General features: G+C 42.2%; 1 protein-coding gene across 2 annotated transcripts in view; it reads left to right on the forward strand.

The window, feature by feature from the left end:
* Window positions 1–7,500, forward strand: part of Sh3gl2 (SH3 domain containing GRB2 like 2, endophilin A1) — a 190,484-nt gene that overhangs the window by 145,969 nt on the left and 37,015 nt on the right. The window lies entirely within an intron of this gene.

The raw sequence follows: 7,500 nt of genomic DNA on the forward strand, positions 1-7,500 counted from the left end.
TCTAGATTTCAGTGCAGTATAGAAATTGTTTTGTTTGATTGTTTTTATTGCATATTACATAAGATAAAGGAAATGTCCTTCATCTTATCTATGATTTTTCCCTAAAGTTCTTACTCAAATTGTGCTGAGCATATTGGAAGGTAGGCTTTTTCTACAGTCATTGTAGAACATTTGCTGTGGATTTAGAATCTCAAGCCATTAATATTCCTGTTAATAAGTCAAGTACTCATAAAAATGATTTTACCTCAGTGTCCCTAAACCTATAGACGAGTCACCATATCACCTTTTCATGGTTGGTTTTCTGTTCATCAATGTTTGAGGTGGAGAAAGCTTTATTTAGTTGTACTCTCTGAGGTGCAATTAGATAACAATATGAAATAAATTAGAGGTCTGTGGCAGACAGCACTCGATAGCACTCTTGGGAGGGAGGTGGATGTTCCTAGAAGTTCTCTTTCAGTCTAACCTGCTCTGCTACTGAGATGCAGTTTCAGCCTGTCCCTGCTTTCTTTTTTTTATTGAATATCATCTTTATTTACATTGCCAATGGTTCAACCTTTCCTGATTTCCCTCCTCCCCAAAGGCCCCCAACCCCTCCTCCCACCCCCTGCCTCCATGATGCCCCTCCACCCGACACACTCCCACTTCCCCCGCCTCGATTTCCTTTTGTTGTTCCTCATCTAATGAGCCTTTACCTGACTGAGGACCACTCCTTCCACTGATGCCCAACAAGGCCTTCCTCTGCCACATTTTTAGTTGGAGCCATTTGTACCCCTTGGTTGATGGTTTAGTCCCTGGGAGTCCTGGGACTTCTGGGTGGCTGAAATAGTTGTTCTTCCCATGGGGCTATAAACCCCTTCTCTGGACCACTCTCCAGCTCCTCCATTGGGGACCCCAGATCAATGGTTGGCTGCTAGCATCTGTCTCTGTATTTGTAAGTCTCTGGCGGGGCCTCTTTGGAGACAACCTTGTCATGCGCCTTTTGGTATATACTTCTTGTCATCAATGGTAGTGTCAGGGTTTGTTGACTGTTTATAGGATGAATCCCCAGGTAGGGCAGTCTCTGGGAGGCCTTTCTTTCCTTCAGTGCCTGCTCCACACATTTTCTCCCTTACTGCTCCTGCTTTCAGACTATCCTTCTCTAGCTGATGCCCTGAGGGCCTCTGCCTGAGTTGTCTCCCCAGAACCAGTAGTATCCTTGATGACTGCTCTCTTTCTCCTAAGTACCTGCTGTGGGAGGATTTCCTTGAAAAACACCAGAGAGAAGCCAAACATGGGCTTCTTAGAACAGTGGAAATTTCTAGAGGAGAGAATACTGAGCTGAATCCTCAAATATTCTTTTGCACTGCATATGAATATCATGCAAAACTCCTAGGCAAGAGGGATAATGTCTTTCAGCAACCTGAAAAGCATCTTGCGGAAATTCTGTTAAGGTCACAGAAGGCTTTGGAGCTAGAAACATGGGGACTAAAAAAGTGCTTTAAGTAAAAATAGAATTCTTAAGGGGGCAGCCTCAAGTTTTAAAGAAAAGTCAAAATGTCGAGAAAGACAAGTTGCCATTCCAATTGAATAGGAGGGTAGAGATTGTTGGCAGAGTGCAATGTTGAGAATGCTGATGGATGGTGTCCAAGGTCATTACCCTCATGTCTTAGTTTCTTCAGGGAGATGGATTTAGTATCACCCAATCCCTTGGGAGAGAATTAGGATTCATGAGTAGAAACCACCTGAGTCACAAGATAGAACTTCTGTTTATCAAAGTTGTTGTTTTGTTGTTATCATTTTGTTGTTGTTGGTTTGGTTTTTGTTTTTTTAATTAATGTGTTTTTTATTTTTGTTGGTTTAAGTATTAACACTTTTATTCTTTTTTGTAATTTCACAGATTCCTTAAGTTTTTTTTTTAATTTTTATTAGATATTATCTTAATTTACATTTCAAATGTTATCTGCTTTCTTTGTTACCCCTCCGAAAAACCCCAGTCCCATCACCCCTCTCCCTGCTTACCAACCCTGCCTCCAATTTCCTGACCTGGCATTCCCCTACATTGGGGTATCAAGCCTTCATAGGACTAATGGCCTCTCCTCTCATTGATGTCTGACCAGGCCATCCTCTGCTACCCACGTGGCTGGAGATATGGGTCCCTCCATGTGTACTCTTTAGTTGGTGTTTTAGTCCCTGGGAGCTCTGAGGATACTGGTTGGTTCATATTGTTATTCCTCTTATGGGGCTGAAAACCCCTTCAGCAACTTGTATCCTTTCTCTAGTTCCTCCATTGGGGATCCTGTGCTCAGTACAATGGTTGGCTGAGAACATACCCCTCTGTATTTGTCAGGCATTGACAGAGCCTCACAGGAAACAGCTCTATCAGGCTCCTGTCAGCAAGCACTTGGCATCCACAATAATGTCTGGGTTTGGTAACTGTATATGGGATGTATCCCCAGGTGGGGCAGTCTCTGGATGGTCTTTCCTTCAGTCTCTGCCCCACCCATATCTCCTCCCATGGGTACTTTATTCCCCCTTTTAAGAAGGACTGAGGTATCCACACTTTGGTCTTCCTCCTTCTTGAGCTTCATGTGGTTTGTTTTTTGCCACAGACCTGCTCACATTGAAACAGAGGATAAGCCTATAGTTCCCAGCTATCATTGGAGGCATACTTGAGTTTTACAGCAAGTGGATTCCATGATTGTCTCACATGGGGGAGAAGAGAGGAAAATTTCTGGCAGTATTCTCAGAATACCTTCTCTGAGTAGACCTGGGGGTTCTACCATTATACTGGGTGTTCTCCTTCAAGGAGCAGTAGTGAAGGAGACATGGTCACTGGCCCAAGACACACACTCACTGGTGTAAGCTAGGTGGAGGGAGGGCTGGAGTCACAAACAGCATGAGCTTCAAAGACATCCTTCTGTTCTACCGGGGCTTACATGGAGACAAACTTCCCCTCAGTTATACGTGTAGAGTGTATTCCCAAGCTATACTTGGTGTGGGGTAATGCCTAAGATGATTAGCAAAATTAAAATTAATGTTAAAGTAATCAGAGCCTAAATCATGCTTCATCTTCAAAATACTAAGTCTCTATTCGCCTTTATGAATACAAGATTTCTGCTTTAAAGCAGGGAGTTTGGAGATGGCTATAAACTCCCCCGGAGTCAGTAGGGGGTAATTAAAATTCCACTCTTGGATCAGCCTGTGTCTCTCTGCCAGACAGGTCTTCCCAGGGTGCTGCTTTTATCATGTCTCTGTGACTTGTTTATTCAGCACTTCAAGTGTGTGTATACTCTTAACTCCAGCAATATTAAAACTAAAAACTTGAAAAAATGTTGGTATTTTGTATGACTTTTAACTTCTTTCACATAACCACTATGAACTCTTCCATATCCAACCCCCCAGACTACCTGTTCAACATATAAGGTGTTCTGTCTCTGCCTCTGACATCTGACATCTGACCATATGAAATAATGTCCATCTTACTTCCATTGCTCTGTAAAAGGTTACATAGTTTTCATATTTTTTTAGTTCATAATATACTGATTCATTTCCTATAGGGGAGAAGGGAACTGTTTAGAAATGTATGGAAAAAGTAATCCCATTATGTCAATTCACCAATTCCCTGCCTTTTAGAGTTCTGGTATCTGATGCCTCAAGACAGGATTAACAACATCATTCATAGATTAAGCAGTAATGTTCAATAAAGCCCACAACTTGTTAGCTCAGGAATCATCACATTCTTTTGGTAAATCTTTTGTACTTTTGGGCCCTTGGGGTCTTTGCCCTCTGTTACTGCTCTTTAGGGCTGTCGAAGCACACCAGGATCCACTCACAATGCCTATGTCAGTGAGCATGGCTACATTAAAAGAAACAGAACAAAACTTAGAGAACATTGAAATAAGAAAATTGAATGGCCATGATGTACATAAAATATAAATTTTAACTTCTTTTTTAATCCTCTAAGATGTGCAGGTATGTTAGGGTGTATTTCTAAATTTATACACAATAAAGAGGTACTTGGGAAGATTAGCAAAATTAAATTGGATTCATCAGCAACCAGAGCCTAATTCCATCCTTATTTCTCAAAATACGTGTTATCAGTTAGACTTTGCAAATGCATATGATATCCACTGTAAAGCAAGGCATGTTGGAGACAGGCTGTTAACTCTCAGGCTACACAGAAGGTGGTCTTTGAAGCTTATCCTCCCCCTGTGGCTTGCTGCTGTAGTTTTGGCCACTGGCCATAGTTTGGGATCCTCTTATTTAATTTGAGAATGCTGTTTTCTCTGTGTGTGTGTAGTACAGGAGCCACCATTCCAATGCCACAACATGCATGCGAAACTCAAGGGACAAGCTTCAGTGTCTGGCCTTACCTTTCACATTGTTTGAGATGTTGTCCATTATTTACAGCTGTGTGTGCTAGAATAGCTTGTCTGTGAACTTAAGAGTCTCCTGTCTGGTTTTCCCCCACTTTGTTTGTTTGTTTTTCCAGTCCCACCCTCACAAACTCCTCCCCTGTTACCCCCACCCCCTCAGAGAAGGGGAAGCCATCCTTGGGTATCAGCCCTCTCTAGCAACTTGCAGCAAAACTAAGCACATCCTCTCCCACTGAGGCCAGACAAGGTAGCCCAGCTAGGGGAGGGGTATCCAAAGGTGTGTAGCAGAATCAGAGACAGCCCCTGCACTAATTGTTAAGGGACCCACATGGAGACAAAGCTGCATATTTGCTACAAATGTGTAGAGGGGGCTAGGTCCAGTCCCTACATTCTCTTCAGATGTTAAGTCTCTGTGAGCCCCCATGGGCCCAGGCTAGGTATAGAGTTTCCTGTCTTAAGCTCCTGTCTACCAGTAGGCCACATTGAGATCAAGATGCTTGTGCTGCTGTATCTGGCTGGCTTGTTCTGTGAGTAGGTTGTGGAGATAGAAATGCAGGCCTTCAGGCTCATGTGACAAATACTTCACCCATTGAGCTATGTCCCTATCCCAAGAGAACCATTTGTTTCTTTATTTCTCTGGATTCACAGTTATAGATTTCAAGACTTATTAATGAAAAAAGAGTCTTAAGTATTGAGAGTTGTCAAAACCTTGGTATTACTAAGATGAAAGTAAAAAGACCAGAGTCTGTGATGAATATGTGCCCATGATTCTGCCTTTTAAAAAGTAGTATATTTTACATGTGGATTTAGAATCCCTAAATATGTTCCTGTGTTATGTACATTCACAGTTCATTTCTTTTCAACGGTTTATTTCGCTATTAACCCCTGTGCTTGAAGCTTATATTATAGTCTGATTAAATAGTTCAATGGAGCTTGTCTTGTACTGATAATAGTACTGGAGGCTTCTACATCAGCGAGCTCAGAGTATGAAAAGTCTATGTGTTTTCTACTTGGTAGGAGACTTTGGTCAGACCATAGGGAGTACTGATATCTTTTTGTCCCCATTCTATTTTGAGGTTGAATTCTACTCTGGGAACCAAACCTAAGGTCTCTAAGGTCTCTGGAGACCTGGGATTACTGGCTTAATCTTTACGAACTGTTTCGATGTCTTTCTTGGTAACCCACCAATGGGCAGTGTACAATAGGCATTGTTGTTGCAGCCTCTGTAGAAAAGTTAGAACAGTTGAGGATAAGTGGCCCAGAAAGTCATGCTTGGTAGTGCTGCTTCTTCAGGGTCCAGATATTTACTGTACATAAAATTCCCATTAAGTATAGGGGACTTTCATAACTAACTAGAGGATGGAGTGGCAGTTCTTTGTCCCTCACCCTGCTGGGTGGCTACTTTCAGATCCCTAAGCCCATGTGGGGATGGTACAAAGTGTCTTCTGGCTCTGGCGTTGTATCTTCTGGATTTGGGGAGAATGTTTCTTCTGTCTTCTTGAGGGACCTTTCACTTTCACAGAAAACAGTCGGAGCAAGCTTGTGAATCTTGCTGTATCTTTTTCCTCCTTCATGTAAAGAAACAGAATCTCTTTGTTGAGAAAGAGATGGGGAAATCTGGAAATGAGTCAGCCTCCTAACAGCAGATGACATCACAGTTTCAAATGCCACTAGGCAGTTCAAGTCGCAAGTCTTCCGACGCTTCCTTAGAAACCTTGACCTTTGGATTGCCTTTTTCCTGCCATGGGCAGAGGGACTCCTAGATACATTTGGCATCTCATTACTCAATCCCCATCTGTCTTAGAGTCAATAGGAGATGTGTGTTCATCCTCTCAAGTTCTCTGCACTTTCAGTGTGTTTATTCTGTACACAACCTTGAATGTGTCCCCCTGGTATCAAGCAAGCATTCTATGTCTTGAGTTTATAAGTTTATCAAAATGCCAGGACCTCATTTTGAAGTTTACCAGCCTGAAAGCTGCCACTCCTTTACCACTAATTATCCAAGCCTAAATTATCTCAAAATATTGAGTCAGTCAAAAGGATAGTGGTACAGGGTCCACAAGCAGGCTAATGTATCCTAAAAAGGGACACTTGTAAAAAACTATACCACTACAGGGTCGAAGGGACAATCATGTGTTTTTGCTTATCATCATAATCACAACTGCACACGGTATTATGACTTTGGTGGATAAGAAGTTATTAAATATTGAAAAAGCAAACAAGATAAGATATTTCAGTAGATAGGGAAGAGAAGCAGGTTTACCCTGTATAAAGCAGTTAGTTGTAGATATTAGTTAGGGATCTATGAAAAGCAAAGAAACAAAAATATCATCAATGGCAGGAGAACTGATTTATTACTCTTAGTCACTCAGCTGTGTCGTATGAGCCAATGTCCTGCACAGTCTGATAAGAGATGAGAAAAGGAAGCGGCTCTAGCGCCTGCTCTTTCCCTGAGCTGGTTGCGTGTCGAGAGCAGGGTGGACTGCAGGAGGAAATGCTGACCTTTCACACCATTCAGAGATGGCGTTTTAGTATTAGAGTCTGGTATTTGTAATTAGCCAAGTGTTCAGGACCAGCTAGATGTGTTTACTGAGGGCTTTTATACCCTGAAGATGTCAGAAGTATGTAAACAGTTTAAGCAGAATTGAAGAAGACACGGTCTTTAAAATATATCATTATTGTTGTTGTTATTTTATGTATTGTCACCCCACCCTTGAGCGTGGCACATTTGATTTAGTGTGTACACCACAGCATGGGTGTAGAGGTCAGAGGACAGCTGTGTGGACTTAGTTGTCACCTTCCACCATTTTGTGGATTCCAGGACTTCAACTGAGGTTTTCAGGTTGGCTGATAACCTTTATCTGTTGAGCCACATGGGTGTCCCTGCATTACTCTCTGTGGAGGAGAAGCCTGCTACTGAGTTTGGTCCATTCATAAGATCTAGGAAAAACTTGAGGGCAAAAGTGCTACTGGCATAGTGTGTATTGATTTTGCTGAAAGTTAATGAGGTATACTTTGAAACAGAGTTTGAGAAATTACCAGTTTCCTGTGGATGAACAGGCTTTTCAGCAGACAGTGCTGAAACCCAAGGTCACCTTTCCTTCTAGCTGCTCCTCAGGTCTCTCACCTGGGCCTGCAGGACTTG

This window comes from Apodemus sylvaticus, chromosome 3 (genome assembly GCF_947179515.1).
Source record: "Apodemus sylvaticus chromosome 3, mApoSyl1.1, whole genome shotgun sequence".
Lineage (NCBI taxonomy): Eukaryota > Metazoa > Chordata > Mammalia > Rodentia > Muridae > Apodemus > Apodemus sylvaticus.